The sequence below is a fragment of the Saccopteryx bilineata genome, chromosome 4, assembly GCF_036850765.1.
Source record: "Saccopteryx bilineata isolate mSacBil1 chromosome 4, mSacBil1_pri_phased_curated, whole genome shotgun sequence".
Classification (NCBI taxonomy): Eukaryota; Metazoa; Chordata; class Mammalia; order Chiroptera; family Emballonuridae; genus Saccopteryx; species Saccopteryx bilineata.
The window spans coordinates 262207050-262228069 of NC_089493.1; the positions used below are offsets into that span (position 1 = coordinate 262207050).

A 21020-nucleotide genomic window follows, 5' to 3' on the forward strand; every position below is an offset into this window, starting at 1 on the left:
GAAAGAAAATGAAGTTCAAAAGAAAAATGAGATTTCAGTTTTAAGAGGTTTTTGTTTTCTTCCAGTAGGCAGCACTATATTACAAGTTTTAGCTTGGTGAAATTCCTGAGCTGACCTTTGTTAAGATGTTGCTGTCATAATGATGTGGGTGCGGCTGCAGTCCTTATGGTGCATGAGTCATGTTGAGGGCTTTACAACTTTTGTAATGGTGATCTCAGTCTTCTAAGGGCTCCTCCACACATCTCAACAGACCAGGACACCCAGACACAGCACACCTCTGTCCTTCAGGAGATAGAGTAGCTCTGTAGAACTAGCTGTGGGGTAAGTCTCTACCCCTCTCTGTACCCGTGAGGTGAGGGAGAGGGATCTGGGAGGCTGGGGGGAGGGCACACTTTGTTTTTCTGTCCTGAGTACAGGCTGCCTGTGGTAACACTGGCCAAGATTTCATTCTGCCGTGCTTTAATTTAGTATTCTCTGCACTGCCCCTACATCTCCCAGCTTCTCCCAGCAGAAGAAAACCCACTCACTTCTGGTTTCTCCCCTCTCTGGAGATGAATGTGTTTATCTTACCTTTTGCCTCATGTCTCAACCCTTCCCACCTTTAGTTGATTCCACATGCAGATCTTTTTAGGCAAGCCTGTGTGTGATTCAAGCTGGCATTCTTTTACTCTGTTATAGCTAATCAATTCATTGAAATTCAAGGGGAGAGATCAAGGGTATCTCTCATGTCACTATTACTCTAATGTTACCCTTCAGATTTCTTTCTTTTTTTATGACCCTGTAGTATTCCACTATGTAAATGTACCACAGCTTTTTATCCATTCATCTATTGATGGGCTTGGGCTGTTTCCAGTTCTTGGCTATTGTAAATAACACTACAATAAACATAGAGGTTCACATAGTGTTTCAAATTAGTGTTTTGGGATTCTTAGGATATATTTCCAGAAGTGGGACTGCTAAGTCAAAAGACAATTCCATTTTTAATTTTTTTCAAGCAAACTCCATACTTTTTCCACAGTGGCTGCACCAGTCTGCATTACCACCAAAAATGTACCAGGGTTTTCTTTTCTCTACATTCTCACTAGCACTTGTTTGTTGATTTATTTATAACAGCCACTTTGAAAGGTGTGAGGTAATATCTTATTGTGGTTTTAATTTGCATCTCTCTAATAATCAGTGACATTGGGTATTTTTTTTAATATTAATTTTTTTAATTAAATTTAATGCAGTGACATTGATAAATCAGGGTACATATGTTGAGAGAAAATATCTCTAGATTATTTTGACATTTGATTGTGCTGTATACCCCTCCCGCAAAGTTAAATTGTCCTCTGTCACCTTCTATCTGGTTTTCTTTGTGCCCCTCCACTCCCCTAACCCCTCTCTCCTTCTTCACCCCCTCCCCCCTCCCCCAACCCCCCCGCCCCTGTTGCCATCACATTCTTGTTCATGTCTCTGAGTCTCATTTTTATGTCCCTTCTATGTATGGATTCAAATCAAGTATTTTTTCTGATTTACTTATTTCACTCCGTATAATGTTATCAAGGTCCATCCATGTTATTGTAAATGATCCAATGTCATCATTTCTTATGGCTGAGTAGTATTCCATAGTATATATGTACCAAAGTTTTTTAATCCACTCGTCCTCTGACAGACACTTGGGCTGTTTCCAGATCTTCGCTATTGTGAACAATGCTGCCACAAACATGCGAGTGCATTTCTTCTTTTCGAGCCGTTCTATGGTGTCCTTGGGGTATATTCCTAAAAGTGGGATAGCTGGGTCAAAAGGCGGTTCGATTTTCAGTTTTTTGAGGAATCTCCATACTGTTTTCCACAGTGGCTGCACCAGTCTGCATTCCCACCAGCAGTGCAGGAGGGTTCCCTTTTCTCCACATCCTCGCCAGCACTTATTCTGTGTTGTTTTTGTTGATAAGCGCCATTCTGACTGGTGTGAGGTGATATCTCATTGTGGTTTTAATTTGCATTCTCTAATGATTAGTGATGTTGAGCATTTTTTCATATGCCTATTGGCCATCTGTATGTCCTCTTTGGAGAAGTGTCTATTCATCTCTTTTGCCCATTTTTGGATTGGGTTGTTTGTCTTCCTGGTGTTGAGTTTTACAAGTTCTTTATAAATTTTGGTTATTAACCCCTTATCAGACGTATTGTCAAATATGTTCTCCCATTGTGTAGTTTGTCTTTTTATTCTGTTCTTGTTGTCTTTAGCTGTGCAAAAGCTTTTGAGTTTGATATAGTCCCATTTGTTTATCCTGTCTTTTATTTCACTTCTCCGTGGAGATAAATCAGCAAATATATTGCTCGGAGAGATGTCCGAGAGCTTACTGCCTATGTTTTCTTCTAAGATGCTTATGGTTTCACGGCCTACATTCAAGTCTTTTATCCATTTTGAGTTTATTTTTGTGAGTGGTGTAAGCTGGTGATCTAGTTTCATTTTTTTGCAGGTAGCTGTCCAATTTTCCCAACACCATTTGTTAAAGAGGCTGTCTTTACTCCATTGTATTTCCTTACCTCCTTTGTCAAATATCAGTTGTCCATAGAACTGTGGGTTTATTTCTGGGTTCTCTGTTCTATTCCATTGATCTATATGCCTGTTCTTATGCCAGTACCAGGCTGTTTTGAGTACAATGGCCTTGTAGTATAACTTGATATCAGGAAGTGTAATACCTCCCACTTTATTCTTCTTTTTTAAGATTGCTGAGGCTATTCATGTCCTTTTTTGGTTCCATATAAATTTTTGGAATATGTGTTCTATATCTTTGAAGTATGTCATTGGTATTTTAATTGGTATTGCATTGAATTTATAAATTGCTTTGGGTAATATAGACATTTTAATGATGTTTATTCTTCCTAACCATGAGCACGATATATGCTTTCACTTGTTAGTATCTTCCTTGATTTCTTTTATCAATGTTTTGTAATTTTCCGAGTACAAGTCTTTAGGGTCCTTGGTTAAGTTTACTCCTAGGTACTTTATTTTTTTGGTTGTAATTGTGAAGGGGATTGTTTCCTTAATTTCTCTTTCTGACTGTTCATTGTTGGTGTATAAAAATGCTTCTGAGAGTGACGTCACGGAAATGGCGCCGTGAGCAGCGCGTCCGACAGCTCTCCCCTAAATCACAACAAATTTATCAACTAGAAACAGAAAAATTTATCCTCGGAGCATTCCGGAGTTCCACACAAACTGATAGCGAAAGGACTGTTATCACTTGAATCTGAGAGACGAGGGTGTGGAGAAATCTACCACAGGGACGTTCTTTCAAACCGCAAGGAAGTGCGCCTGTGGTGAGTCAGCCCATATACTTGGGAACCGCGAGCCGCCACCGCGAGCCGCTGCAAGCCGCCGCGAGCAACCGCGCGCGCGCCCGGTCCGGTTGAGCACCGCTGACGTTCCCAGCGGCCCGCACACTGCGAGTGGGGGTCGCCGGCCACCGGTGCCCGGAGCGCCCCATTCGCGTGCGTGCCTTGGGCATTCCCCGCGCCCAGGGCGCCCTGCTGGCCCGCACAGCCAGGGGGCTCCATTATCCTGCACCTGGTGCGGTCCAGCCGCCAGCGGCGGGGCGAACGGGAGAGGCTTGGGAGATTCTCTCCGTGGGCGGGGCACCTCACCCAGCCATTCAAGCTAACAATCAAGCATTGGGGGAGGGGCGCGCGCAGGCAGCCTAAAATACCTTCGGAAACACAGCTGCGACCCAATCACTGAAATTAGCCTAACCCATGAAATCTGCGCACCCTCGGTTCTAATTGATAAGATCTCTCTCAGTTCAGCGATCCAAGACAAGGGCGTGATATTTTTTAGTGCCTCTCGCTAAAGGGGCGGGGGCAACTTCTGATTGATAGAGCCTCCATATTCAGGGATAAACGCTAACAAGAAGGACTTGGCAGATAATAAGGTCTATACTACACTAGTCGTAAGCAGAGACTAGTGCCTCTTCTTCCCAAAAACAGGCTACAAAGTGTGGAAAGCCTGGGTTGAGAGGTCCAACTAAATGATAGGCGCTGATCAGTCACCTTGACAACAATTGACTCCCACCCCCGCCTGATTACACTGGAGGCCCTGACTGTCAGAGCCTTTCCCAAAGCCTTGCACTGAGTGGGGATAGAGTGGGGATTTCCCAGCTCTTTGAGCCTCTTACTCCCCAGGCAGAAGCAGTTGCAGCCTTATAGCTGGATCACCAGGCTGCTAATTCAGAAAGGGGGACTAGGAGAGAGAATCCAGGAAAGCAAACTCTCTCATCGTTGAACCTTGCAAACGCCAACAAGCCTTTACTTCCAGCAAGACTAAAGCCAATTATATGACATTGCCATAGAATCCCATCAACTGCAAATCCCTACCTAAGAGTGACACAGGGGCAGAGCCTGGGGTACAGAGTCACTGACCAGGAAGAGGGAGAGAAAAGAAAAAGGAAGAAGTTAACCTCTCAAAATCAAGAAAAACCCACAGACTTTACAACTTGATCCACTAATTTTTTTTTTGTTGTTGTTGTTTGTTTCTTCTATCTTTTTGCCTTTATTTCCTCCACCTCGGTCCTTCTATTCTCTGCCCATCTTATACTTCCCCTTTCTTAAACTACACTACTCATGAGTGTTGCATTTTATTTTTCTTCTTCATCCTCACCCTCCTTTAAGGTTATACTCCAAAACACTTAACTTCACTCTCTCCTCTTTTGTTTGTTTTTTTTTGTCTTGCTTTATTTTGTTTTTTTCTCTTCCTATTTTATTTCTTCCTTCGTTTTTCTCTTTTTCTTATTTTTTCCTTTCTATTCGTTTTTTCTTTTCTCATTTTACTTTCCTCCCATATAATCCTCACTCACGAACAAATTAGTTAATTTGGGACTCAAGGCTTTTTTTTGGCTTTATTTCTCTTTTTTGCTTTTGTTTTTATTTTTTTTTCTTGTTTGTTTATTTTTGTGGCATTTTGGGTCCTCCCAACCCAAGGTCTCCATTGTATTTAGTCTTCGCTCCACTTAATACAACAGATTTTTACTTATTATTTTTATTTTTTCTTCTTTATTATTCTTTTTGGTCCTTTTTTCTGGTTCTCTCTTATCCCTCTCATTATATCTCTTAGTTGACCATCACTTACAAGCAAATCATCTTATGCTTGTCTAAGATTTTCTTCCTTTTATTTATTTTTATTTTTTTATTTTTTTGCATTTAGTAGGTCCCTACTCCCTATTTTTTTGCCCCTTGAACTCTTCACCTCAAATAAGGCCCTCCATTATAGGCACGATATTTCCCTGAGGAGGGGAGAGGAGGGAAAGAGAAGAGAGAAAAAAAGGGGGAAATAATAAATTATTACTGTTTTTTTTTGTGGGGTGTTTTACCCTTTTTTTTTCTTTTTTCTTTTTTTTTTTTACTTTTTACTCTTTATTAATTCTAATTAGTGCTATCAATAAGACCACCCTCAGATGCCGATAAGAAAGAGGAAATCGAATATTATGGATACAAAAGAAAGAGAGGTAACACAAATAGATGTGGAAAAATCTATGGAGAAAAGACTTAACATATTGGAAGCCTTGGAGCTAAATGACAGAGAATTTAAAATAGAAATCTTAAAAATACTCAGAGATATACAAGAAAACACAGAAAGGCAATATAGGGAGATCAGAAAACAACTCAATGAACACAAAGAATATATTACCAAGGAAATCGAAACTATAAAAACAAATCAAACAGAAATGAAAAACTCAATTCACGAGCTGAAAAACGAGGTAACAAGCTTAGCTAACAGAACAGCCCAGATTGAAGATAGGATTAGTGAAATAGAAGACAAACAACTTGAGGCACAACAGAGAGAAGAAGAAAGAGACTCAAAAATAATAAAAAATGAGAAAGCCCTACAGGAATTGTCTGACTCCATCAGAAAGAATAACATAAGAATAATAGGTATATCAGAGGAGAAGAGAAAGAAAATGGAATGGAGAATATACTCAAACAAATAATAGACGAGAACTTCCAAGCCTGTGGAAGGAACTAAAGCCTCAAATTCAAGAAGCAAACAGAACACCAAGTTTTCTTAACCCCAACAAACCCACTCCAAGGCACATCATAATAAAGATGACACAAACCAATGACAAAGAAAAAATTCTCAAGGCAGCCAGGGAAAAGAAGAGTACAACATATAAAGGAAGGCCTATTAGATTATCATCAGATTTCTCAGCAGAAACTCTACAAGCTAGAAGAGAGTGGACCCCAATATTTAAAGCCCTGAAAGAGAGGAACTTTCAGCCAAGAATACTATACCCATCAAAGCTATCCTTCAAGTATGAAGGAGATATAAAAACATTCACAAATACAGAAAAGATGAGAGAATTTATCAACAGAAAGCCCCAACTCCAGGAAATACTAAAGGGGGTTTTCCAACCAGATTCAAAGAACAAAAGAAAACAACACCACAAGTAACAGCTCCACCAAGAACACAATAAAACCAAACTTAAACTGTGACAACAAAGGAAAAAAAGGGGGGAGAGGATGGAGATTAACAGTAGCAAAGGATGATGAAGTGCAGAAATACTTATAAGATAGGGTACTACAATGAATATGGTAGGTACCCTTTTCATTACTTAATGGTAACCACCCTTGAAAAAACCACCACAAAAACACTTGACTTAAAAAAGGTAGCAACAGAGGAAAGAAGTATGGAACACAAACAAACAAAAACAAATGATAGAAAAAAAAAAAAGAAGAATCAAACTAGATACAAAACTAACAGAAAGCAATTTATAAAATGGCAGTAGGGAACCCACAAGTGTCAATAATTACACTAAATGTAAATGGATTAAATTTACCAATAAAAAGACACAGAGTAGCAGAATGGATTAAAAAAGAAAATCCAACTATATGCTGCCTACAAGAAACACATCTAAGCAACAAGGATAAAAACAAAATCAAAGTTAAAGGCTGGAAAACAATACTCCAAGCAAACAACACCCAAAAAAAAAGCAGGCGTAGCAATACTCATATCTAATAATGCTGACTACAAGACAGAAAAAGTACTCAGAGAAAAAATGGTCATTTCATAATGATTAAGGGGAAGTTGAATCAAGAAGACATAACAATCCTTAATATATAGCACCAAACCAAGGAGCACCAAAATATATAAGACAGCTACTTATTGACCTTAAAACAAAAACTAACAAAAATACAATCATACTTGGAGACCTCAATACACCGCTGACGGCTCTAGATCGGTCATCCAAACAGAGAATCAATAAAGATATAGTGGCCTTAAATGAAATACTAGAACACCTGGATATGATAGACATCTACAGGACATTTCATCCCAAAGTGACAGAGTATACATTTTTCTCTAGTGTACATGGAACATTCTCAAGAATTGACCATATGTTGGGCCACAAAGACAATATCAGCAAATTTAGAAAAATTGAAATTGTACCTAGCATATTTTCTGATCATAAAGCCTTGAAACTAGAATTCAACTGCAAAAAAGAGGGGGAAAACCCCACAAAAATGTGGAAACTAAACAACATACTTCTAAAAAATGAATGGGTCAAAGAAGAAATAAGCGCAGATAAAAAGATATATACAGACAAATGAAAATGAAAATACAACATATCAGAATCTCTGGGATGCAGCAAAAGCAGTAATAAGAGGAAAGTTCATATCACTTCAGGCCTATATGAACAAACAAGAGAGAGCCGAAGTAAACCACTTAACTTCACACCTTAAGGAACTAGAATAAGAAGAACAAAGACAACCCAAAACCAGGCGAAGAAAGGAGATAATAAAAATCAGAGCAGAAATAAATGAAATAGAGAACAGAAAAAGTATAGAAAAAAATCAATAAAACAAGGAGCTGGTTCTTTGAAAAGATCAACAAAATTGACAACCCTTGGCAAGACTCACCAAGGAAAAAAGACACAGGACTCAAATAAATAAAATCCAAAATGAAAGAGGAGAGATCACCACAGACATCATAGATATACAAAGAATTATTGTAGAATACTATGAAAAATTATATGCCACCAAATACAACAATCTAGAAGAAATGGATAAATTCCTCGAACAATACAACCTTCCTAGACTGAGTCATGAAGAAGCAGAAAGCCTAAACAGACCAATCAGCAGGGAGGAAATAGAAAAAAACTATTAAAAATCTCCCCAAAAATAAAAGTCCAGGCCCAGACAGTTATGCTAGTGAATTCTATCAAACATTCAAAGAAGACTTGGTTCCTATTCTACTCAAAGTCTTCCAAAAAATTGAAGAAGAAGCAATACTTCCAAACACATTTTATGAGGCAAACATAACCCTCATACCAAAACCAGGCAAGGATGGCACAAAGAAAGAAAACTACAGACCAATATCTCTAATGAATACAGATGCTAAAATACTAAACAAAATACTGGCAAACCGAATACAAAACATATTAAAAAAATAATACATCATGATCAAGTGGATTCATCCCAGAATCTCAAGGATGGTTCAACATACGCAAAACGGTTAACGTAATACACCATATCAACAAAACAAAGAACAAAAACCACATGATCTTATCAATAGATGCAGAAAAGGCTTTTGATAAAATACAACACAATTTTATGTTTAAGACTCTCACAAAATGGGTATAGAAGGAAAATATCTCAACATGATAAAGGCCATATATGATAAACCATCAGCCAACATCCTATTAAACGGCATAAAACTGAGGACTTTCTACCTTAAATCAGGAACAAGACAGGGTTGTCCACTTTCTCCACTCTTATTCAAGTGGTGCTAGAAGTTCTGGCCAGAGCAATCAGACAAGACAAAGAAATAAAAGGCATCCATATCAGAAAAGAAGAAGTAAAGCTATCACTTTTTGCTGATGATATGATCCTATACATCAAAAATCCGAAGGACTCCACAAAAAGATTATTAGAAACAATAAACCAATACAGTAAGGTCGCAGGATACAAAATTAACATACAAAAGTCCATAGCCTTTGTATATGCAACAATGAAATATTAGAAAACGAACTCAAAAAAATAATCCCCTTCACGATTGCAACAAAAAAAAAAAATACCTAGGAATAAACATAACAAAGAATGTAAAGGACCTATATAATGAAAATTACAAGCATTGTTAAGGGAAATCGAAAAAGATACAATGAGATGGAAAAATATTCCTTGTTCTTGGATAGGAAGAATAAATATAATCAAAATGGCCATATTACCCAAAGCAATATACAAATTTAATGCAATTCCCATCAAAATCCCTATGATTTTTTTAAAGAAATGGAACAAAAAATCATCAGATTTATATGGAACTATAAAAAACCCCGAATAGCCAAAACAATCCTAAGGAAAAAGAATGAAGCTGGGGGCATTACAATACCTGACTTTAAACTATATTATAGGGCCACGATAATCAAAACAGCATGGTATTGGCAAAAAAATAGACACTCAGACAATGGAACAGAATAGAAAGCCAGAAATAAAAACCACATATATATGGTCAAATAATCTTTGATAAAGGGGCCAACAACACACAATGGAGAAAAGAAAGCCTCTTCAACAAATGGTGTTGGGAAAACTGGAAAGCCACATGCAAAAGAATGAAACTCGACTACAGCCTGTCCCCGTGTACTAAAATTAATTCAAAATGGATCAAAGACCTAAATATAAGACCTGAAACAATAAAGTACATAGAAGAAGACATAGGTACTAAAATCATGGACCTGGGTTTTAAAGAACATTTTATGAACTTGACTCCAATGGCAAGAGAAGTGAAGGCAAAGATAAATGAATGGGACTACATCAGAATTAAAAGTTTTTGCTCAGCAAGAGAAACTGATATCAAAATAACAGACAGCCAACTATATGGGAACTGATATTTTCAAACGACAGCTCAGATAAGGGCCTAATATCCAAAATTTACAAAGAACTCATAAAACTCAACAACAAACAAACAAGCAATCCATAAAAAATGGGAAGAGGACATGAACAGACACTTCTCCCAGGAAGAGATACAAATGGCCAACAGATATATGAAAAGATGCTCAGCTTCATTAGTTATTAGAGAAATGCAAATCAAAACTACAATGAGATACCACCTCACTCCTGTTATATTAGCTATTATCAACAAGACGGGTAATAGCAAATGTTGGAGAGGCTGTGGAGAAAAAGGAACACTCATTCACTGTTGGTGGGACTGTAAAGTAGTACAACCATTATGGAGGAAAGTATGGTGGTTCCTCAAAAAACTGCAAATAGAACTACCTTATGACCCAGCAATCCCTCTACTGGGTATATACCCCAAAACCTCAGAAACATTGATACGTGAAGACACATGTAGCCCCATGTTCATTGCAGCACTGTTCACAGTGGCCAAGACATGGAAACAACCAAAAGCCTTCAATAGAAGACTGGATAAAGAAGATGTGGCACATATACACTATGGAATACTACTCAGCCATAGGAAATGATGACATCAGATCATTTACAGCAAAATGGTGGATCTTGATAACATTATAAGGAGTGAAATAAGTAAATCAGAAAAAAAACAAGAACTACATGATTCCATACATTGGTGGAACATAAAAATGAGACTAAGAGACATGGACAAGAGTGTGGTGGTTACCAAGGGTGGGGGGGGAGGGAGTACATGTGAGGGAGGGAGGGAGAGAGTTAGGGGGAGGGGGGAGGGGCACAGAGAACTAGATAGAGGGTGACGGAGGACAATCTGACTTGGGCGAGAGGGTTTGCAACATAATTTGATGACAAAATAACCTAGACATGTTTTCTTTGAATATATGTACCCTGATTTATTAATGTCATCCCATTACCATTAATAAAAATTTATTTAAAAAAATGCTTCTGATTTCTGAGTATTGATTTTATATCCTGCCACTTTGCTGAATTTATTTATCAGGTCCAGTAGTTTTTTGACTGAGACTTTAGGGTTTTCTATATACAATATCATATCATCTGCAAATAATGATAGTTTTACTTCTTCTTTTCCAACTTGAATGCCTTTTATTTCTTCTTCTTGTCTGATTGCTGTGGCTAGGACTTCCAGGACTATGTTAAATAAGAGTGGTGAAAGGGGGCACCCCTGCCTTGTTCCTGATCTTAAGGGTATTGTTTTAATTTTTGCCCATTGAGTATGATGTTGGTGTGGGTTTCTCATAGATGGCTTTTATCATGTTGAGGTATGTTCCTGTATTTTCCACTTTGCTGAGAGTTTTGATCATGAATGGGTGCTGAATTTTATCAAATGCTTTTTCTGCATCTATTGAAATTATCATATGGTTTTTCTCCTTCTTTTTGTTTATGTGATGAATCACATTGATTGATTTACGAATATTGTACCAGCCTTGCCTCCCAGAATAAATCCCACTTGATCATGGTGTATGATTTTTTCCATATATTGTTGGATCCGGTTTGCTATTATTTTGTTGAGGATTTTAGCATCTATATTCATCAGAGATATTGGCCTATAATTTTCTTTCTTTGTGTTGTCTTTGCCTGGTTTTGGAATCAGAATTATGCTCGCCTCATAAAAGGAGTTTGGAAGTCTTCCTTCCTCTTGAATTTTTTGAAATAGTTTCAGAAGGATAGGAGTTAGTTCTTCTTTGAATATTTGGTAGAATTCCGTTGTGAAGCCATCGGGCCCCGGACTTTTCTTTGTTGGGAGTTTTTTGATAACTGTTTCGATCTCCTTTGGTGTAATTGGTCTGTTTAAGTTTTCTGATTCTTCCAGATTGATTTTTGGAAGATTGTACGTTTCAAGGAATTTGTCCATTTCATCTAGGTTGTCTAGTTTTTTGGCATACAGTTCTTCATAGTATTTTCTTACAATATTTTGTATTTCTGTTGTGTCAGTAGTTATTTCTCCTCTCTCATTTCTAATTTTATTTATTTGAGTCCTCTCTCTCTTTTTCTTGGTGAGTCTGCTTAAAGGTGCATCAATCTTGTTTACCTTTTCAAAGAACCAGCTCCTAGTTTCATTGATCTCTGTATTGTTTCTTAGCCTCTATGTCATTTATTTCTGCTCTGATCTTTATTATTTCCTTCCTTCTACTACATTTGGGCTTTACTTGCTGTTCTTTTTCTAATTCTTTAGATGCAGGGTTAAGTTGTTTATTTGAGCTTTTCTAGCTTCTGAAAGTGTGCCTGTAGTGCTATGAACTTCCCTCTCAGCACTGCTTTCGCTGTGTCCCATAAATTTTGAGTTGTTGTATGCTCATTGTCATTCGTTCTAGCAATGTCTTTATTTCTTTTTGATCTCATTCTTAATCCATTCATTATTTAACACCCTGCTATTTAGTTTCCATGTGTTTGAGAATTTTTGAGCTTTTCTGCTGTGATTCATTTCTAGTTTCATGCCGTTGTGATCGGAGAAAGTGCTTGATATGATTTCAGTCTTCTTAAATTTGTTGAGAGCACTTTTGTGCCCTAACATGTGGTCTATCCTAGAGAATGTACCATGAGCACTTGAAAAGAATGTATATTCTGCTGCTTTAGGGTGAAAGGTTCTGAAGATATCTATTAAATCGAGTTGATCTAGTGTTTCCAATAAGTCTGTGTTTCTTTGTTAATTTTCTTTCTGAGGATCTATCTAGTGATGTTAGTGGGGTATTGGAATTCCCTACTATTATAGTATTGCTGTTGATCTCGCCCTTTAAATCCATCAAAGTCTGTTTTAATATTTGGGTGCTCCTATATTAGGTGCATAGATATTTATAATAGTTATATCTTCCTGTTGGATTATCCCTTTATCATTATGTAGTGGCCTTCTTTATCTTACTATATCCTTTGTTTAAAGTCCAATTTGTCTGATATAAGTATTGCTACCCCAGCTTTTTTTTCATTTCCATTTGCATGAAACATTTTTTTCCATCCTTTTACCTTCAATCTGTGTGTGTCTTTTGTTCTAAGGTGTGTCTCTTGTAGACAGCATATGTATGGGTCCTGTTTGCTTATCCACGCAGCTACCTTATGTCTTTTGATTGGATCATTTAATCCATTTACATTTAAGGTTATTATTGATATGTAGTTGTTTATTGCCATTTTCTTCTTTAAAGGTGTATTCCTTTTTCTTTTTTTTTTTTCTGTATTCTTTTCCCACTTTATCTGTTTACACCAGGCCCTTAATATTTCCTGCAGCATTGGTTTGGTTGTAATGAATTCCTTGAGTTGTTTTTTGTCTGGGAAGCTTTTTATTCCTCCTTCAATTTTAAACTATAGCCTTGCTGGATAAAGTAGTCTTGGTTGTAGGTTCTTGTTCTGCATTACTTTGAATATTTCTTGCCATTCCCTTCTGGCCTCAAGTGTTTCTGTTGAGAAGTCAGATGTCATCCTTATGGGGGCTCCTTTGTAGGTGATAACTTTTTTTCTCTTGCAGCTTTTAATATTTTCTCTTTATCGCTTAGCTTTGGTATTTTAATTATGATGTGTCTTGGTGTAGGTTTCTTTGGGTTTCTCTTTAATGGAGTCCTCTGTGCTTCTTGGATTTGTGAGAGTTTTCTCTTGCATTAATTTAGGGAAGTTTTCAGCTATGATATGATTGAACAAAGTCTCTATCCCTTGTTCTTTTTCTTCTTCATTCAGGAACCCCTATGATGCGGATGTTTTTCTCTTCATGTTGTCACAGAGCTCTCTAAGATTTCCTCTGACTTTTTGAGTCTTTTTTCTCTTTTCTTCTCTGCTTTCATGCCTTCATTCCAGTTGTCTTCTAACTCGCTGATTCGATCCTCTGCTCTTTCTATCCTGTTTTAATTCCTTCCATTGTGGTCTTTATTTCTGATATTGTATTTGTCGTCTCCAACTGATTCTTTTTATACTTGCTATTTCTTTATTTAGGTTTTCAAACTCCCCCTCCATTGTTGTTCTAAGATCCCTAAGCATCCTTACAATCATTATTTTGAACTCCGCATCTGGAAGTTTGATTATTTCCATATCACTCAGTTCATCTCTCGAAAGTGTCTCTTGTGGTTTCATTTGGATTGCACTCCTTTGTTTTCTCATCTTCTTCTTCTTTTTTTTTTATTTGTAGAGTTGATTGAGTCTAGGCTTGGTGTTGTCTGCCTCCAGTTTTCAGTTGTGTTATTTTTAGGTCTTTGTGGGTTGGTATCAGCTATTATTTGTAATCCACTTTCGGATTTGGGCAGCTTTGAAGTCTTTAATTGTTTGTTTTCTTAACAGGTGATATTCTTGTTAACTGATCTCAGCAGGGGGCTTCCTTGAAACTGTATCCAGGAATGCTGTGGGTGTAACCTGAGATGCTGAAGGTCTCTTCCTCCAACTAATCTCACTGGGGGCAGGGTTTTTTCTCTCAGCTTCAGTAGGGGGAGGTGTATCTCAGATCTCCATGGAGACCTGAGTTACTGCCCTCCTCCCACTTTTGTTTTCAGCTGTGTCTTGTTGTGCTGATTGGAGCTGGATAGATGTCCGGAGATCTCTGATCCGGAAGCACTTCAGCTCTGTTTTGTGAAGGTTCAGTCCCTCCCCCAGCTATGGCCACCTCCAGCACGAATGAGTCAGCTTTTTTATTTTGTTTCTTGCATACCTTAGCCCCTCACAGTCTGTCCCTCTCCCTGTCTTTTCCACTTGGGAGATAAGCTGGTCTTTTCAACCCATCTTGCTCCCTGGTTGCCAGGTAAGTGGCTGTGAGCAGTAGTTTCTGCTCTTTTTCCTCTGTGAAATCCTCTCTGGGCTCTCAGCCTCACCCCCCTCCTTCCCTTCCTGTAAGCAGAGGAGATTCAGGCACTCCTTACCAGGATTATTGTGGCTTCCTCTTTGTTCCTTGGTTTTTGAGAGCTGTTCTTGCAGTTCAGTGTTGGATTTTCATGCTGATTTTTTCTAAATTGATTTGTATTCCAGTTTGGTGTTGAGAGCTGGGTGTCTGTGCATCCACCTACTCCGCTGCCATCTTCTCTCTCCCCTGGGTATTTTTTTTTTTATACATCCACTCACCATCTTTATACCTACTTTGGAGAGTGTCTATTCAGGTTTTTTGCCCATTTTTAAATTGAATTGTTTGTCTTCCTGGTGTTGAGTTTTATAAGTTCTTTATAAATTTTGGATATTAACCCCTTATCAGATGTATCTGCAAATACGTTCTCTCATTAAATGGGTTGTCTTTCCCTTTGTTGACAGTTTCTTTTACTGTGCAAAAGATTTTTAGTTTGATGTAGACCTATTTGTTTATATTTTCCTGTTTCCCTTGCCTGAGGAAAAATATCTGAAAAAACATTGTTAAAAGAAAATGTCTGAAATTTTACTGCCTATATTTTCTTGTAGGATTTCTATAATTTCAAAACTTACATTTAAGTCTTTTATCCATTTTGAGTTTATTCTTGTGTATGGTGTCAGATGGTGCCTTGGTTTCATTTCTTGGCATGTATCTGTCCAATTTTTCCAAATCCGTTTATTGAAAATTCTGTTTTTCTCCATTATGTTCTTGCCTTCTTTGTCAAATTTAATTGACCATAAATGTATGAGTTTATTTCTAGGGTCTCTTTTGTTCCATTGATTTATAGGTCTGTTTTATGCCAGTACCATGGTATCTTGAATACACTTTACTTCATTACAAATTTTGATGCCTTTTATTTTTATTTTTATTTTTTTCATTTTTCTGAAGCTGGAAACAGGGAGAGACAGTCAGACAGACTCCCGCATGCGTCCGACCGGGATCCACCCGGGACGCCCACCATGGGGCGACGCTCTGCCCACCAGGGGGCGATGCTCTGCCCATCCTGGGCGTCGCCATGTTGCGATCAGAGCCACTCTAGCGCCTGAGGCAGAGGCCACAGAGCCATCCCCAGCGCCCGGGCCATCTTTGCTCCAATGGAGCCTTGGCTGCGGGAGGGGAAGAGAGAGACAGAGAGGAAGGTGCGGCGGAGGGGTGGAGAAGCAAATGGGCACTTCTCCTGTGTGCCCTGGCCGAGAATCGAACCCGGGTCCTCCGCACGCTAGGCCGACGCTCTACCGCTGAGCCAACCGGCCAGGGCTTTGATGTCTTTTATATCTTTCTCTTGTCTGATTGTAATGGCTAGAACTTTCAAATACTATGTTAGATAAAAGTGATGAGAATTTTTCACTATTGAATGTGATATTAGGTAAGGGTTTGTCATATACGGTCTTTATTATGTTGATGTACTTTCTATACCCATTTTATTGAGTGTTTTAATCATAAATGGATGATATATCTTATCAAATGCTTTTTCTGTATTATTGATAAGATCATATGGGTTTTTTTGTTTTTTTATAATTATTAAATTTAATGTAGTGAAATTGATAAATCAGGGTACATATGTTGAGAGAAAACATCTCCAGATTATTTTGACATTTAATTGTGCTGTATACCCCTCCCCCAAGGACAAATTGTCTTCTGTCACCTTCTATCTGGTTTTCTTAGTGCCCCTTCCCTCCCCCACCCCCTCTCTCCTTCCTCGCCCCATCCCCCCTACTCCTACCCCCCCACCCCCATTGCCATCACATTTTTGTTCATGTCTCTGAGTCTCATTTTTATATCCCACCTATGTGTGGATTCATATAGTTCTTAGTTTTTTCTGATTTACTTATTTCACTCCGTATAATGTTATCAAGGTCCATCCATGTTATTGTAAATGATCCGATGTCATCATTTCTTATGGCTGAGCGGTATTCCATAGTATATATGTACCAAAGCTTTTTAATCCACTCGTCCTCTGATGGACACTTGGGCTGTTTCCAGATCTTCGCTATTGTGAACAATGCTGCCACAAACATGGGGGTGCATTTCTCCTTTTCGAGCCGTTCTATGGTATTCTTGGGGTATATTCTTAAAAGTGGGAAGCTGGGTTAAAAGGCAGTTCGATTTTCAGATTTTTGAGGAATCTCTATACTGTTTTCCACAGTGGCTGCACCAGTCTGCATTCCCACCAGCAGTGCAGGAGGGTTCCCTTTTCTCCACATTCTCGCCAGCACTTATTCTGTGTTGTTTTGTTGATAAGCGCCATTCTGACTGGTGTGAGGTGATATCTCATTGTGGTTTTAATTTGCATTTCTCTAATGATTAGTGATGCTGAGCACTTTTTCATATGCCTATTGGCCATCTGTATGTCCTCTTTGGAGAAGTGTCTATTCATCTCTTTTGCCCATTTTTGGATTGGGTTGTTTGTCTTCCTGGTGTTGAGTTTTACAAGTTCTTTATAAATTTTGGTTATTAACCCCTTATCAGACGTATTGTCAAATATGTTCTCCCATTGTGTAGTTTGTCTTTTTATTCTGTTCTTGTTGTCTTTAGCTGTGCAGAAGCTATTTAGTTTGATATAGTCCCATTTGTTTATCCTGTCTTTTATTTCACTTCCCCGTGGAGATAAATCAGCAAATATATTGCTCCGAGAGATGTCCGAGAGCTTACTGCCTATGTTTTCTTCTAAGATGCTTATGGTTTCACGGCCTACATTTAAGTCTTTTATCCATTTTGCATTTACTTTTGTGAGTGGTGTAAGCTGGTGATCTAGTTTCATTGTTTGGCAGGTAGCTGTCCAATTTTTCCAACACCATTTGTTAAAGAGGCTTTACTCCATTGTATTTCCTTACCTCCTTTGTCAAATATCAGTTGTCCATAGAGCTGTGGGTTTATTTCTGGGTTCTCTGTTCTGTTCCATTGATCTATATGCCTGTTCTTACGCCAGTACCAGGCTGTTTTGAGTACAATGGCCTTGTAGTATAGCTCGATATCAGGAAGTGTGATACCTCCCACTTTATTCTTCTTTTTTAAGATTGCTGAGGCTATTCGTGTTCTTTATTGGTTCCATATAAATTTTTGAAATATGTGATCTATATCTTTGAAGTATGTCATTGGTATTTTAATTGGTATTGCATTGAATTTATAGATTACTTTGGGTAATATAGACATTTTAATGATGTTTATTCTTCCTAACCATGAGCACGGTATATGCTTTCACTTGTTTGTATCTTCCTTGATTTCTTTTATCAATGCTTTGTAATTTTGCGAGTACAAGTCTTTAATCTCCGTGGTTAAATTTATTCCTAGGTACTTTATTTTTTTGGTTGTAATAGTGAAGGGGATTGTTTCCTTAATTTCTCTTTCTGACTGTTCATTGTTGGCATATAAAAATGCCTCTCATTTCTGAGTATTGATTTTATATCCTGCTACCTTGCTGAATTCATTTATCAGGTCCGGTAGGTTTTTGACTGAGACTTTAGGGTTTTCTATATACAATATTATATCATCTGCAAATAATGATGTTTTACTTTTTATTTTCCAACTTGAATTCCTTTTATTTCTTCTTTTTGTCTGATTGCTGTGGCTAGGATTTCCAGGACTATGTTGAATAAGAGTGGTGAAAGGGGGCACCCCTGCCTTGTTCCTGATCTTAAGGGTATTGTTTTTAATTTTTGCCCATTGAGTATGATGTTGGCTGTGGGTTTCTCATAGATGGCATTTATCATGTTGAGGTATGTTCCCTGTATTCCCACTTTGCTGAAAGTTTTGATCATGAATGAGTGCTGAATTTTATCAAATGCTTTTTCTGCATCTATTGAAATTATCATATATGGTTTTTCTTCTTCTTTTTGTTTATGTGATGAATCACATTGATTGATTTACGAATATTGTACCAGCCTTTCCTCCCCAGAATAAATCCCACTTGATCATGGTGTACGATTTTTTCCATATATTGTTGGATCCAGTTTGCTAATATTTTGTTGAGGATTTTAGCATCTATATTCACCAGAGATATTGGCCTATAATTTTCTTTCTTTGTGTTGTCTTTGCCTGGTTTTGGAATCAGAATTATGCTTGCCTCATAAAAGGAGCTTGGAAGTCTTCCTTCCTCTTGAATTTTTTGAAATAGCTTGAGAAGGATAGGAGTTAGTTCTTCTTTGAATATTTGGTAGAATTCATTTGTGAAGCCATCAGGCCTAGGACTTTTCTTTGTTGGGAGTTTTTTGATAACTGGTTCAATCTCATTTGGTGTAATTGGTCTGTTTAGGTTTTCTGATTCTTCCAGATTGATTTTTGGAAGATTGTATGTTTCAAGAAATTTGTCCATTTCATCTAGGTTGTCTAGTTTTTTGGCATACAGTTCTTCATAGTATTTTCTTACAATATTTTGTATTTCTGTTGTGTCAGTTGTTATTTCTCCACTCTCATTTCTAATTTTATTTATTTGAGTCCTCTCTCTCTTTTTCTTGGTGATTCTAGTTAAAGGTTCATCAATCTTGTTTACCTTTTCAAAGAACCAGCTCCTAGTTTCATTGATCCTCTGTATTGTTTCTTTAGTCTCTATGTCATTTATTTCTGCTCTGATCTTTACTATTTCCTTCCTTCTACTACATTTGGACTTTACTTGCTGTTCTTTTTCTAGTTCTTTTGGATGCAGGGTTGTTTATTTGAGCTTTTTCTAGCTTCTTAAAATGTGTCTGTAGTGCTATGAACTTCCCTCTCAGTACTGCTTTTGCTGTGTCCCATAAATTTTGAGTTGTTGTATGCTCATTCTCATTCATTTCTAGGAATATTTTTATTTCTTCTTTGATCTCATTCTTAATCCATTTGTTATTTAACAACCTGCTATTTAGTTTCCGTGTGTTTGAGAATTTTTGAGCTTTTCTGTTGTGGTTGATTTCTAGTTTCATGCCGTTGTGATTGGAGAAAGTGCTTGATATGATTTCAATCTTCTTAAATTTGTTGAGACCACTATTGTGCCCTAACATGTGGTCTATCCTAGAGAATGTACCATGAGCACTTGAATAGAATGTATATTCTGCTGATTTAGGGTGAAAGATTCTGAAGATATCTATTAAATCAAGTTGATCTAGTATATCCTTTAAGTCTGCTGTTTCTTTGTTAATTTTCTTTCTTGAGGATCTATCTAGTGATGTTAGTGGGGTATTGAAATCCCCTACTATTATAGTATTGCTGTTGATCTCGCCCTTTAAATCCATCATAGTCTGCTTTATATATTTGGGTGCTCCTATATTAGGTGTGTAGATATTTATAATGGTTATATCTTCCTGTTGGATTGCTCCCTTTATCATTATGTAGTGGCCTTCTTTATCTTTTACTATATCCTTTGTTTTAAAGTCCAATTTGTCTGATATAAGTATTGCTACCCCAGCTTTTTTTTCATTTCCATTTGCATGAAATGTTTTTTTCCATCCTTTTACCTTCAATCTATGTGTATCTTTTGTTCTAAGGTGTGTCTCTTGTAGACAGCATATGTACGGGTCCTGATTTCTTATCCATACAGCTACCCTATGTCTTTTGATTGGATCATTTAATCCATTTACATTTAAGGTTATTATTGATATGTAGTTGTTTATTGCCATTTTATTCTTTAAAGGTGTATTCCTTTTTTGCTATATTTTTTCCCCACTTTGATCTGTTTACAACAGGCCCCTTAACATTTCCTGCAGCATTGGTTTGGTTGTAATGAATTCCTTGAGTTGATTTTTTTCTGGGAAGCTTTTTATTTCTCCTTCGATTTTAAACGATAGCCTTGCTGGATAAAGTAGTCTTAGTTGTAGGTTCTTGCTCTGCATTTCTTTGATATTTCTTGCCATTCCCTTCTGGCCTCAAGTGTTTCTGTTGAGAAGTCAGATGTCATCCTAATGGGGGCTCCTTTGTAGGTGATAACTTTTTTTTCTCTTGCAGCTTTTAATATTTTCTCTTTATCGCTTAGCTTCGGTATTTTAATTATGATGTGTCTTGGTGTAGGTTTCTTTGGGTTTCTCTTTAATGGAGTCCTCTGTCTTTCTTTTTTTCTTTTTTTTTTTAAGAGTATATATGAGGATCCAATGAGATTTTTTTTTTTTCATTTTTCTGAAGCTGGAAACAGGGAGAGACAGTCAGACAGACTCCCGCATGCGTCCGACCGGGATCCACCCGGGACGCCCACCATGGGGCGACGCTCTGCCCACCAGGGGGCGATGCTCTGCCCATCCTGGGCATCGCCATGTTGCAACCAGAGCCACTCCAGCGCCTGGGGCAGAGGCCACAGAGCCATCCCCAGCGCCCGGGCCATCTTTGCTCCAATGGAGCCTTG

General features: G+C 37.8%; 1 long non-coding RNA gene across 1 annotated transcript in view; it reads left to right on the plus strand.

The window, feature by feature from the left end:
• Positions 1 to 210: 210 nt before the first annotated feature.
• LOC136334307 (uncharacterized) overlaps positions 211 to 21020 on the plus strand; it is a 37255-nt gene continuing 16445 nt past the window's right edge. The window contains exon 1 of the long non-coding RNA XR_010731141.1: positions 211 to 321. This is a non-coding gene — a long non-coding RNA (uncharacterized lncRNA). The remainder of the gene's footprint in view (positions 322 to 21020) is intronic.